Source organism: Rutidosis leptorrhynchoides, chromosome 1 (genome assembly GCF_046630445.1).
Source record: "Rutidosis leptorrhynchoides isolate AG116_Rl617_1_P2 chromosome 1, CSIRO_AGI_Rlap_v1, whole genome shotgun sequence".
Lineage (NCBI taxonomy): Eukaryota > Viridiplantae > Streptophyta > Magnoliopsida > Asterales > Asteraceae > Rutidosis > Rutidosis leptorrhynchoides.
In genome coordinates, this window is record NC_092333.1 from 388,407,139 (window position 1) to 388,421,929 (window position 14,791).

Consider the following 14,791-nt stretch of genomic DNA (forward strand, 5'->3'; position numbering starts at 1 on the left):
TTAAAATTTTGCGACGCCGTGTGAAAATTTTAGTATCCTTTTAAGTAATTTTCGTTTTTCGTTTAGAATCCCTTTTTAATTTTCGACGCGCTATAATTTTCTTATTTTTTGACCTTTTATTTTTCGACATTTTTCGACGCGCTCTTTTTCTTTCTTATTTCTCGACGCTCTAGTTTTTAGGACATAGATTTTTATTTCAAAATTTTGACGAAAAATTGTTTTAAGTTGTTAAATTGATAGACATCCAAAATTTTCTGGTTCGTAGTAATAGTTGGATTTGTTAGTGGCGAGTTGTGGGCTTCCGATTTAAAGGGTCCTGGCTACCTGCTGCATCTATTGGCTATTCGAAACGTGAGCAAAATCAGAAAAGTCTATTAATTTGATATCTTATATAATTTTTATCTTTTATAACTAATAGGATATTCAGTGAATGCACCGGGCAAAACGTTCACCACCTTTAATACGTTCACCACCTGTAACTCGATCAAGATATCTAGCCAATATTGTCACCGTTGATTTTTCTTTAGAATCGGCATCCAGTCGACCAAGTACTCCAATCCAAATTTTCGATAATCCATTTTTTGAACCCGACCTCACAATTGAGAATCCGGAGGATATTCAGGGACAATTCAGAGATCCTGAACCACTAATCATTCCTCCTAAACCACAAATCAGTCATCCAGAGATTGTCGAGGAAGAAACCATTAAATCAGAATCCTCTAGTGATTCGTATTCAACAAATTCAATTATGGAAGTAACGGAACCCCTAAGTATGGAAGATCGAATGAGAGCCACACGCACGGGCCAAGGTCACGCCATTATTAAGCCAGACATTAATGCGCCAGATTATGAAATCAAAGGACAAATTCTACACATGGTAACTAATCAATGCCAATTTAGTGGTGCGCCGAAGGAAGATCCAAATGAACATCTTCGAACCTTTAATAGGATCTGTACTCTATTTAAAATTCGAGAAGTGGAGGATGAACAGATCTATCTAATGTTATTTCCCTGGACTTTAAATAGGGAAGCCAAAGATTGGTTAGAATCGTTACCTGAAGTGACGATTGATACATGGGATGTTTTAGTTGAAAATTTTCTTAAACATTTCTTTCCAGCATCTAAAGCTGTGAGACTTCAAGGAGAAATTGTTACGTTCGCACAAAAGCCAAATGAAACATTATATGAGGCGTGGACAAGATTTGAAAAGTTGTTGAGAGGATGTCCTCAACACGGTTTAGATACTTATCAAATAGTACAAATATTCTACCAAGGTTTCGACTTTGCTACACGAAAGGACATCGACATAACAGCTGGTGGTTCCATTATGAAGAAAACCGCAACTGAAGCTTACAAAATCATTGATAACACAGCCTCCCACTCGCATGAGTGGCACCAGGAAAAAGATATTTTTCGTTCATCTAAAGTGGCTAGAGCCGATTCTAGCCATGACTTTGATTCCGTTTCCGCAAAAATAGATGCTTTCGAGAGACGAATGGAAAAAATGAATAAAGATATTCATGCAATACGAATCAGTTGTGAGCAATACGGTGGACCACACTTAACGAAAGATTGTAACATCGAGCAAACGATGGAACAACGTGAGAATGTTTCCTACATGAACCAAAGGCCGGGAAATAATTATCAAAATAATTATCAACCTCCAAGGATGAACTTTAATCGAAATCAAAACATTCTTTACAATCCAAATGGACCTAACAATAACTCGTACAACCAACAAGGTCCGAATAACCAACCAACTCAAAATAACACTTTCAATCAACAAAGACCTGGTTTGTATAAACCACCACAACAAACCGAAGAGAAAAAGTCAAATCTAGAAGAAATGATGGCAAAGCTAATGGAATCTCAAACCCAATTTATTACATCTCAAACCCAAACAAATGAGAGGTTTGATCAGTCATTAAGAACTCAACAAGCTTCCATTTTGAATCTAGAAAAATATGTAGGTACTCTTGCTAGCATAATGAGTGAGAGGGAACAAGCAAAGCTACCAATTAATACTGAAGTAAATCCTCAGAATGAGAATGTTAATATGGTGTCAACAAATTCTGAAAAACCAACATCAGAAGATGGGAAGGTTTTAGATGTGAGTAACAATGAAGAAGTTACAACACCACCACCACCCGATTATGTAAAGCCAGTGGTGGCACCATACAAACCACCCATCCCGTTTCCAAGAAAAGGAGTTGAGTATGGGCAAGTAATAGGTAATAAAGTTTGTGATACCTCTGGAAAGAAGAAGAAGAATAAGAAAGTGCAAGAAACAAAAACCATAAAAATAAACCCGGTGAAGACAGTTCCACCAAAACCTCCACCTAGGTTGGGTGATCCGGGTGAATTTATTGTTCCTTGTCTACTTAGTGATTGTGTCATGTATGATACACTAGCAGATTTAGGTGCGAGTATAAGTGTTATGCCTCTTTTATTATATAACAGATTAGGAATAGGTGAGTTAAGTCCAACAGAGATGAGTGTTGGACTCTTTGATCAAAACATTAGGCACCCAGTTGGAATTGCTGACAACCTACCCGTTCAAGTGGGTAATTTAACCTTTTTAGTCGAATTTATTGTCATTGACATAGAAGAGGACCCAAACATTCCTCTAATTTTAGGTCAACCATTCTTAGCGTCTACCGGGGCATTATTTGATGAAAGAAAGGGTAGAATGACACTTAGTAATGATGAGAAATTGATCACCTTTATGATTCGAAAGTCTAAATCTCCACCAACCAAAACTGTTGAACCAGTAAAAATGATTGGTAAGAACCATGTTGTTTTACCAACTCCAACGGTAGTGCTTAGCAATAATAAAACGCCTAAGTGTGGGGAAAATGAAGTAACACCTAATGATGACCTGATAACAAAGAACCCCATTGTTGATACGAAATTAAATGACCCCGTTATTAATAGTTCAATGAAGAAACTTATTAAACAGATTCGCGATGCTAGAACCAAGGGGAACTTTAAGTTATGTAACCTATTAGTATCCAATCTATTGCCTAAAGAAAAGGTAAAACTAGTTGAATTTGTGGATATTACACAAGAATTCAACCAATGGCTTAAAGCAAAAGTCACAGATATGCAAGTTGATTATGGTCCAAGAAAAATTGACGTTGAAGTTATTCACAATTTCGACACCACAGCTACCTAAGTGTGGGGAGATTCAGATTTTCTAAAAAGAAAATGCTGTCTAGAGTTAGTTGTTCTATTCTCGTGTAGTTCCGAGAATGGAATCCGATTGGTCTTTTCCACTAGCAGACACTAAAGAACTAGTTTTCTCCCCATTCTAAATTTTTATTTTGTAGGTTTTGTATGAAATTAATATGCATTTATAAATTTAAGTTTTGTGTGAATTTAAAAAAAAAAAATTACTTTATCTCATTAAGTTTAATAAATGATTTCTAAAATTCATCGTAAGTTGAAGGCTAGGTCATGGAACCGAAATTGCTTTACCCGAGGGCGGGGCAAAAAATTTTGTTATCATCATTTTTAATTTTATTGATCTAAAGTATACCAAAAAAATTAAAAAACTAAAAATCTTTACTTTTAAAACAATCGCTTTAAAAACGACAAAATTTAAATTTTGTCGAGGGACGGACTAGGTAAACATACCGAAACTACCTAAAGTAAAAGGAAACAAAATTTTAAAAAATTATTCATTTAAATTGTTTTAATAAATAAAGGTTTTTATATAAAATATATATATATATATATATATATATATATATATATATATATATATATATATATATATATATATATATATATATATATATATATATATATATATATGTTTATAGTTTATCTTATGTACAAAACAGGATAAAACAACTTATTTTCAAAGACTGACATTAAGTTCCGCAAAGCTACTAATTTTGACGACAAGACGCAAAATATCAAATGTGAAATAACAACAATATGTTTGCAAACTCGATAATTTTAATCATTTTTCTACACTAATCACCCTCATGAATTTAAATTTTTACTGATTTCTTGCAAATGAGGGGCATTGCAAGATCTCAAGTGTGGAGAAGGGTTATAAATTCTCTCGGGTTTACACATAGTTTAATTGCCAAATTTTGTGAAAATTTAAAACAATTTTCAACTGAATGAATTCAAAATTATGTTTATACATATTTATGAACGATAAAACTAGGTGTTGATGCCGAAATTATTGTTACCTCGGAGAGAACATAAATGGAGAAACAACCCAAAACGTTAGAATTCATTTAAAATGGAATAGAGGAGAATAAAAAAGCAAAGAAAAAAAATAAAAGCTAAGTGTGGGAAGAATTTACCAAGTTATTTAAAACACATATCACATATATTTGGTACAGATTATTACAGGTACTTTTGTTTTGGACGATTTTAATCAGTTTTACCTAATTTACTGTAATATATTTGAAAGAAAAGATGGATCTACATGATGAATCAATTTCATCATTAAAAGAAAGTAAAGTCTTCTGAAAAAGACACGCGCTTCTTGATTTAGGTCAGGAAGTTGTCGTCCAGACCATCTGTAGGTTGACAAAAAATTTAGAAAAGTCATATCTAAAATCAGCAGGAAATCTACGGACCTCAGCATCAAACAGGGTCGCCATGTGGTCAGACTTATCCTAACCATGAGAGGATCTGTCTCATAAAATGGGGAGGGCGCCGTGCAAATTAGCTTGATAAGACTAATGAATCAGACCCCCAGAAAAGGATAATCTCTTTAAAGATCAAAAACCAGCTTTTAAGCCTGATATCACTCAATCCTTGAGATTGACCTTAAAGATTGAGAATTCAAACTCATGGAATTCGATGATATCTAAACTCGAGCTTGAACGAGAAAATATTTTTATCAAATTACAAACAGATTTGTTTTCTGAAAACCTATTTTCAATGCGTTCATTACCATTGAACGTAAAATCCTAGGAATTCACCTGGAATTCATTAGGTCACCTGAACCAAATCGGGTGTCAACCGTAAGAACGGTGGTTGCATAGCATGGTCGAAGACAGGACCTTGTGCCAGACCGAAAAAACTATAGGGTGATCTTTACTATTACTCCTACAAAGGATAGTAATTGCATCCGACACGATATAGACCATAATCAAAAGCATGTCACGGGACATTGCCTTAACAGTTGCTTGTTCAACGCTCTCCTTTACAACCGGACGGTAGTTTGCTGAAAGGTAATATACGGAACAAGTAAACTGGATGTGTGCTTTCCGATACAGGGATAGCAGTGGATTACACGAACCTAAAAGTTTTAGCCAAAATATTAATCCACAAATAAATTTTGCAACACCGATGGTGGGTCAAATCAGAAAACTTATCTAGGGTAAAAGCTAGATTGAATTTTCAAAAGATCAAATGTTTTCATAAAGATCCTATTTCCTTAAAGGATCTAAATTTTCATAGTCATGTGGGACTGTAAACCACATCGTTACTATCATTGTTCATACCGCCGTATTGAAATCACTGATGTATAAAGTGTGAAGAATAAAGAAGTGATTCTGGTAAAGTTATATTCAAGTTCTATATTGCTTGGGGATAAGCAACGCTCAAGTGTGGGAATATTTGATAATGCTAAAAACGAACATATATTTCATATCATTATCCTTTAAGAAAGACAAGCTTTTAGTTGTAATTGTTCTAATTTCAAGTAATTATCGTTTAAATAATAAAAGGTGAAGACAAAAGACAGATTCGATGATTTGAAGACGCAAATGACCAAAAAGCTAAAAAGTATAAAGTACAATTCAAGTGGTTCAATTTATTGATGAGAAACGTCTCAAAATTACAAAAGTACAAGCCGCAAAACGCAAAGTACAAGATCTTAAATTATACGAAAAGGTGTTCGAAAATCCGGAACTGAGACATGAACCAACTTTCAACGCTCGACGCAACGGAGCTGAAAGTACAAGTCAACTATGCACAAGAATATAATATAATATTTAAATAATTCATAATAAGAATAATAATAAATAATAAAAAGTTGTTAATTGAGCATAGTTAAAGGGTCATAAGTGAAAATTTCAAATCAATAATTCGCAATGAGATATTATTGATTCAACTTTGAATGGTAGCCAGCTAACATTCCATCTACAACAGTATCAATCATTTGCATATAAAAGCAAGGCACGGAGTGATGAAGAAACTACACCTTTTTCTTTTCCTTTCTCATATCATATACGATATATATATTTATATTTATATGTTATAATTATAATTTTAATTTAAGTTTAATAATAATTGGGTTATTATAAGAATGTTTTACGGGTTTTAAATCGAAACTCGGTCCGTGTAACGCTACGCTATAAATAATCATTGTAAGTTATGTTCTTCCTTTTTAAATTAATGTCTCGTAACTAAGTTATTATTATTCTTATTTAAGCCGAAGTAATCGTGATGTTGGGCTAAATATTAAGATTGGGTAATTGGGCTTTGGACCATAATTGGGGTTTGAACAAAAGACCGACACTTGTGGAAATTAGACTATGGGCTATTAATGGGCTTTATATTTAACTGAATGATAGTTCGTTAATTTAATATAAAGATTTACAATTTGACGTATCTATAAATAACCACATACACTCGATCAGATACGATGGGCGGGATATTTATAAGTCCTAATAATTGTTCATTTGACCTGACACGGGGATGGATTAATAGTCAATGGACTCATTAAAACAGGGGTGGATTACATACAAGGAAAATTGGTGTAATTGTTAACAAAGTATTAAAACCTTGTTACAGTTTAAGTCCTCAATTAGTTGGAATATTTGACTTCGGGTATAAGGGTAACTTGACGAGGATACTCGCACTTTATATTTATGGCCGATGGACTGTTATGGACAAAAACTAGATAGACGTATCGAATAATCCAGGACAAAGGACAATTAACCCATGGTAATAAATTAAAATCAAAACGTCAAACATCATGATTACGGAAGTTTAAATAAGCATAATCCTTTTATTTCATATACTATCGCAATTTTATTTATTGTTATTTTATTTATCGTCATTTATTTACTTTACGCACTTTAATTATTTTCATTTATCTTTACGCTTAAAAATATAAAATCGACAAACCGGTCATTAAATGGTAAATCCCCCCAAAGTTACCTATAATTACTATATATTACTAAATCTAGTTTAACTACTTAATTAACTAATTTGACCTAGTAAGACACCCAATAATAGTGTCCACGGATCGACCTCCCGGACTTTACCTTAGCTATATTATTACACGATAGGTATACTTGCCTTTTGTGTTTTAGTTTAATTTAGGTGATTTCATGTAGTAAATAAATATAAAACTGATAGCCGTTTCATACACACCCTCTAGAACACATCACCCGATCTAGACCAGGGTCGTTGCTCTTCATACCTGAATCTCTAAAGCACGCAAGGAAGAACGAATCAGATATCAAATGGCGTTATACGTTACTTTAGCAGAAAACATCATACAGCTCATCCAAAATCGCTGTCAATTTCATAGATTACCGAATGATGATCCAAATTCTTACCGTGATAAATTCATATCTCTTTTGAACTCCTACAAACAGCCAAGGATCGGACAAGATATAGTCCGGCTATACTTGTTCCCCTATTCTCTCACTCATCATGCGCAAATGTGGTTTGAAGGATTGGAAAAAGATTCCATCACGTCCTGGACGGAGATGGCAACTAAATTCCTAACCAAATATTTCCCTCCTTCTAAACAAACCAAGCTCAAGAATGATATCATTAATTTTAAACAAAGTTATTATGAATCTCTTTACACTGCATGGGAGTGATTCAAAACCCTACTGAAGAAATGCCCTAATCACCAATAAGAACGGTCAGACCAAATCTGTACCTTCTACAATGGTCTTACGGTAAATCATAGGATGACGATTAATGGAGCAGCTCAAGGAAATCTGATGAATCAAACCGTAGACGAAGCATGGGAATTGCTCTAGAACATGACAATGCATCATCATGACTGGAAAAGTGGTGAAACAACTTCATCATCTGCACCACTCTCCGCACTTAACAATCAAACGGAGGCCATCAAATCCCTCACGGATAAGATGGAATCTCTTGACAAGCAACTCGAAGAATTGAAGACGCAACCGCAGTAGGTTAACTAGGCTCAGGCTTGTGTTAATTGTTCCAACCTGCAACCCACTGAAGAATATCAAGTTGAGTACGAGAACCGTGAAGGATCAGTTTGTTACGTTCAATACTCAGCTCGTCAATCAAATCCTGGATTCAATCAACAACCTAGGGATAACCAATTCCAAAGAAACAACCAGCCTTTTCGCTATCGTTACCTACCTTATCCACCCAAACAATCTCAATTGACCTACGATCAACCATTTCCACTCAATGGTCCACCAGCTAAGGAAAATTCCCAACCACCCAAATTACAAAAGTAACCAACCCTACTCTCAGGACTGATGATCAGTTGACTCAGTTCATTCAAGGACAACGAAAGCTAAATCAGAGAACTACATCTAGACAAGAACAGACAGAGCTACTAATGAGAAATCAATTGGCTCTGCTCAAAAGTCTAGAAACGCAGCTCAGAAAATTATCACAACGCCTTGAAACCCGACCACAAGGGAGACTACCTAGTAATAATATCCAAAATCCCCATATAGAGGAAGCTAAGAAAATGGATTCTGTAATCCCAGATGAAGAACCACGGAGAAGGTCAGCTAGGCTCAAGAACAAATCGACATATACTCAGAAGTTGCCCACTGCAACTCCAGTTCGTGTACCTTACCCTGGAAGGCTACAGGAGGAACCATCCCAGCTTGATTCTTTCAAACTTGATGGAAGATTCTGGACACCATGTCCAAAGTTCACAACCAGAAGAGATACATCTGAAGACTTCTCTCTACAAAGGAAAGGATACCAGATTCCAACAAAATTCCACTGAGTGAAGAATGCTCGGCATTACTCAGAAACTCTCTACCGCAAAAGCTAGGAGATAAAGGCCGATTCATTTTCCCGTATTCAATCTACCAGTCTGGAACCATTCATTGCGCTAGCAGATTTAGTAGCAAGTATCAACCTAATCCGCGACTCTCTCTACAAGAGATTAGAACTAGGAGACTTGTCACCAACCAAAATGACAATCCAGCTTGCCGATCACACAATTCGATATCCTAAGAGCATAGTTGAGAACATCTTGGTGAAAGTCGATAAATTCTTGTATCCTACAGATTTCGTAGTAATGGACATCAAGGAAGACCTAGACACACCAATAGTATTAGGAAGACCTTTCATGAATACGGCTAGGATTGTTATTGATGTGTACAATCAAACGTTGATCTTGCGATCACATGGGGAGTGCGTTACCTTCAAAATTGACCGACCTACCGATCTTTCTGGATAGGCAGAGATGTTTGCTATTTTCACTAAACGGATCACTTCCGATAATGAGTCCCTACCACCAGCCGATGATATCGAAATGGGTATCGAATCACAATCTCTTGACGAGCCAGAAATGGAAGAAGAGGATCCTAGCGAAGAAATAGAGGAAGAGGAAGAATCTGAGAAGGAAGAGGAAATGGGAGACGTAAAAGAAACTACGATGATACCCTCTCTAAGCTTAGAATGTCACAAAGAATTAATGAGGCTTGAGACGGAAGATCATATTTTAATTATTCGTTTCAAGAAGAAAATTAAGAAGGCTGAAATTAAAGATATAGAGATTGACCCTGCAAGTGTCAAAGTGGAGAACCAGAATACTGAAGAAACCCGTTCATCAGACGAATCCTCAGAAGAATACTATACCAATGATGATGAGGAAGAGAAACACGAAGACATTCTGGATGACTCATATTCTCCAACCGAACCAGTTCAGGAGGAGCCAGACTCTTCTTCAGATCGGATTCCGGTCATATCTATTCACGCCGACATGATAACATTCATCAATGACACAGATGAATTTGAAGATATTCTCGAAGCCATCCGTAAATCAACAATTGATTTCACACTACGCTTAACACCACGGATCATGGCTATCAGAGACGAGTACAACCTCTATCTCCAGAGAGAAGACAATAATGTTGAAATCTTAGAAGGGCACATTCAAGACTTTATCAATACTCTTCACGATCATATCTACCATGAAGAAAGGTGACAAGAGCAGAATTCAGTGGTTTGCACTATTCTCGAGATAAGATTTTGTCGAGATCAGAAGATCATTTACTCTAAGGTTTACAACGCCTTAGCCAGATTTGCACTTCCGTTCTCAGTAAATCAACGAGCCCTATTGACTCTCATCCGGAAGTATATGGATCTCTCCACCGAACGCCCAACTTATCACTCTGATTTGCAAATGATTGAAGATATTCACAGCTTCTTCGCTCTCTTAGAAAAAGATAATTTCAAAAGCACACCATAGAGGCTAGTGATTTACGTAACAATTGATCACCACGATGATCTAATTATCAAAGAATTACAAGACGTAGTAGCAGAAGAAGGAAGACACAACAATCTATTTTCACATCTTGAACCAGACCGAGTCAACATTACCACGTATGTCACGAAGCAGATAGCACGTATCTTCCACGAATCCACGGATCCTAGTTTCACATTCAAAGCTGGATGTCGGGAGATATACTCAAAGACGGTGACATTAATGCTTGGGTCAGGGCTGCTCTTCACTTATTTTTAGTTTTGCCTCTTAGTAAATCACTGCAAACCTACAGACTCTTATTGTGGAGATCACCGTTCAGAAGATTTTGAGATACTGAAGATACAATTTCTAACATTATTTGAAGACCTTTGAAATGAGCATCCTATCAGAGAAATAATCACCACCAGCACTGCCTCAATGATTGATGCTCATGGGTCAACCAGCAGAGTCGTGGATTATATTCTCATCGGACTTCAAGATTTATCACGAGCTGAAATTGCACACTACCTATCTTTCAGAAGATCTTCAAGAGAGGTACCGGATCTGCTACCACTTTTGGTCTGACACTTTCTCAGGATTTATCCACCGAGACTCACATTCCCTAGAGAAGACCACGATTACATCTACCAGAGGAGAATGTGTACTTTTTAGGAATCATTACGGTCGAGCCAACAACCTTAAAAAAAAGCGCTTCTCGGGAGGCAACCCGTGCAATAAAGTAGAGTAGAAGAATAAAGGATGATAAATGAGCCGATAAATAAAGGACGTAACTTCCAAGATTGCTGAAACAACCTGTCTTCATCCGCTAGGGGTACTCCTTTCTTCCTGTTACTAGCTCAAATTTTAATTATGCAGCATCCTAGCTTATTACTAAGTGTGGGATTCCAACCCAAATAATAACTAGACAAATATTCCCAACTCTTCAACTAAAACTCCTAAGTGTGGAATACACTAGGAACATTGAGGACAATGTTCGTCTAAGTGTGGAATGTTGGTATAATCTTTTTATTATATATTTAATAACCCATTACAAAGATTCCAAGCTCTTGAGCTAAATTACAAAAAATTTAACAAAAGAAAGCCTTTCCGAAAAAGTACTTTCGAAAACCTGAAACGTTTGTAAATAATATTAAAGCTTAAGTAGGGTGAAAATCTTGTTGAGACGAACCGAATCTCTAATAGAGCATTGCATGACTAGGCATTATCGACCTAAATTCATTATGGTGAGGTACCCAAATAAGACCAGCATTCATCTTTAATGCTTCGTTATTTTCCGTTGAGAGTGCCGATGTCTGTACTCAGAATCAGAACTTGCTTTAGATCTGCATTTTTAAGTAACGAAATGTGATTCGTGTATAATCAGAAGAGCTAGCCATTTGTCAAAATAAGCCTTTCACACCTCCACTACTTCTACCACACCAACTCATCTACATCATCTTTACTATCACTCGAAAAATTCAAAAAATGAGATTCCTTCCAAAAACCCGATGTTATAAACCTCTCAAGTGTCATGGTAAAGGTATTGAAAAAGTTACCGGCAAAAAGTTTCTCGAAATGAAATCTCCAAAAATAGAAAATAAAAAAAAATTAATATGTGTATTTTCATAGTTCTGAGAAAAGGAGCAGAGCTTATAAAGAGAAACGTCGAAGAAGAACTTTACCACAAACGCCTATCACTCCAAAGGAGAAAAAAGTCAAAGTGCTTCTCAAAAATATCAGCACTCCTATCTATCTTATATTTCTGAAATTCCGAATAAAAGTCTTTGAAAAGACTATATTACCCTTTTCTCACCCTTTTTTGAAACAACTTCACCACCACTCCAAAATTCCTTTCCATCATTTCAAATTGACAAATGACCTAGAAGCTATGGTTATTACCGTTCTCATATTAGTGGCAAGGATTTGAGTCTTTATCAAGCCTATGACGAGGGGTGCAGCATGACTGGCTATGAGTGAATTCATTTCTTAGATCTATAGGGAACCCTAAACAATTGTGTGATTTAAGTGACCCGTGAAAGTTAGCCTAAGTCATGTAACCTCCTCGCATGCTTGCAGAGATAGTTTCAACAACAAAGATAACTCACCTTATTTACCGCTCTTATAATAAAAACCAAACCACTTAGGCTATTATAAAAGAAACTCCGAAAAGATTTCTTAAGGTAAAAATGAGAAGTTTGCTTGAGGACAAGAAAAGTCTAAGTATGGGATATTTGATATCGGCTAAAAAGTCATGTTTTCACCCCGGTATTGAGGCCTAAAAATAATAAAGTTCCAAGCTTTATCGCCAAAATAACTGCTTCGTCGATTAAAATTGAAGCACAAGTGATTACAAAGATAGTCCAAAAAGAATCAACAAAATCGGAGCTAAAACGAAGAATTTAGAGCGAAAACGGTGTAAGACAAGAAATCAAGTTACGATCCAGCAAATCAGCAAGCCAAACCGCCTACCAAATGGCCTGTCAAACGGCTTACCATAATGAAAAACAGCTTGCCACATGGCCTAGGTAAACGGGTACAAGAAACGGGTGGCCTGATCAAACGGCCCTGCAAACTGCCTGTCAAACGGCCTATCAGCCATTTGTAGGCCAATTTTACTTCTATTTAAAGGGTCTTTGTCATCCATTCCAACACACACTTCAATTCACATCTTTCTCGCTCTTTCTACAATATTAGTCATACTTTCAAGGTCTTCAACTCCATGTGGGAAACCTAGTACCCGGAGAAGAACGCCGAAGATTGTATTAGGAGCGGTCTGGAGTTCGAAGTTGTCACTTTTGTATTCGGAACTCGTTTAATCTACTGGTACTTCTATCCTTTGTCTTTATATAATGTCTTCCATTATTATGCTTTGTGATATTGCTGCCACGATTAGCGAGTAGTTATCTTTAGTGTATGCTATGATATAGTCAGTTATAATGCCGAAATAATGTTATGGTTTGTGTATGTTGTCGAGATGATTTCCGATTATGCTTTAAACTCAATCGCTTTTCCAACTAATAAAACGTAGTTATCGGCTCTGTTATTAGGAAGTCGCGAACCCCAATTCAGAGTACACTATCTGTGTCACCCCTTGGTAAGAGAAGTCTATCAGATACAATGTAAGTTTGACTGAGGCACACCGGTTGTAGTAAGTTCACAAAGCCTTGGATTATGACTGAGGACTCTTTCCTAGTAAAAAATCTGACTTGACCCCCAGTACTTTGTCGGTCCTAGACCATGCTAGTGTAGTCACCAAGCATATAAACTTTGTAAGTGCATGATGAAGTACAACGGTTGTTGTAAGCTGTACCTCTGCTAAGTAAGGCCATGGAATCCGGTCATTGTTGATTAGTACACTGCACTATAACGCGGTCTCAAGCATTGCACCCTGCTTGAGGGATTCTTAGTTAATTAATGAACTATTTGTTTAAATACATAAAGGATTGGACCGTTAGGATAACTGAACATGTTCATGGAAGTCAAACCTGACTTGGCCATGGGGTTCTTTATGATTGAACTCTTTTAAGGGCCTAACTATCTTTTAAACCCAATCATTAACGAAGCCATCAAAACACATAACGTCTCTCGAATATGGCAAACCCTGTATTCTATTATGCTTAAGAAAGTTTAGACCTTTGTGGTATGTTAATACGTCACCCAACCAAGTCACTCAATTGGATGAACCGTCTGAACGTGTATGCTTGTAGTCAGACTGCACGGGCGTCGGGGGTAAGGGACGTTGCTTTCTATTCAGAATCTTCAAGCCTAATGCATTACCTAGTGACATATCTTATGGCGAGGGTGTTTAGGACCAGTGTAATGAATACAAGGTCAATACCTATTCATGAGCCAGCATTCCATAATCTCAGCAAAGTAACTGATGAAATCATAGTATGCGCTTGTTTTAACCTTATCTAAATTACAAATTTTATCATATTTACTTTACTTGTCTTTTGAATTAGAAAACCCAAAGTTAGGTAACAACCACTACTCCTTTACTTTAGGATTATCTTAAGCTTTACTTATAGGTTCGATTCTACTGATATCTTAAAAATACGACTCTAGGTCATACTTCCCTTACTCATAATAAGGAGTAGTACAATTTAGGCCCCGCTAAATATAAATTTAAAACCATTACCCCCTTTTGGTGACCGATTATGACGTGTTGCGACCTAACGACATCGCAAAGATAAAAACCGTCCATTTTGACCATATCAACCAGTTATTGAAAGTGCTGAAGAAGACGATTCTTCTTATGAAGATGGTGAAGGTCAATATGAAAGTCCTAACATAGATGATATCTTTAATCATATTGAAGACGATGATGGTCCAACTGAAAACCTGAAAAATCCTTCAGATCAAACAACAAATACTTCTGCAACA

At 36.2% G+C, this 14,791-nt stretch overlaps 1 non-coding gene across 1 annotated transcript; it reads right to left on the reverse strand.

The window, feature by feature from the left end:
* Positions 1-1,132: 1,132 nt before the first annotated feature.
* On the reverse strand, positions 1,133-1,239 carry LOC139886950 (small nucleolar RNA R71). Its single transcript, XR_011772807.1, has one exon. It is a non-coding gene; the product is annotated as a small nucleolar RNA R71 (small nucleolar RNA).
* Positions 1,240-14,791: the final 13,552 nt, after the last annotated feature.